The sequence below is a fragment of the Vipera ursinii genome (genome assembly GCF_947247035.1).
Source record: "Vipera ursinii genome assembly, chromosome: 2".
Classification (NCBI taxonomy): Eukaryota; Metazoa; Chordata; class Lepidosauria; order Squamata; family Viperidae; genus Vipera; species Vipera ursinii.
Window position 1 is genome coordinate 100,366,259 of NC_139513.1, and position 450 is coordinate 100,366,708.

The following is a 450-nucleotide window of genomic DNA, read 5'->3' on the forward strand; positions in this document are numbered from 1 at the left end:
TTTCGGTTAAAACTGAAACGATATATGATGTAGAACTTTTAACAATCAATCTATTATGGGTAAAATCCATGAATCTTATTTACTGATGGGATTTAGAAGAGCTCCCCTTCATAATTTATATACTTATGGGACTTACTCCTACAACCTCCCCAACAACAACCCCTCCCCAACACTGACTGGAGCCATCCCTAGAGAAAGGAGAACCACCATAACACCATATCTCCCCTTCACTGTGGACCTTGAGCTGATCCAAACTAATACCAAAGCTAATGTTATCAAAGACTGCTGAGACTGAGGATCAGGGGAGATGCACTTCCTCATCTCAAAATTATCCCAAGTTATTAAAAATGTGACCAATGCTGTCTCAGTACTGTATCCCAGTTTGAAGCCATACTAAAAGGGGTCCAGATAATCTGTTTCCTCCAGGGCCCTTTGAACCATCAGACCAAC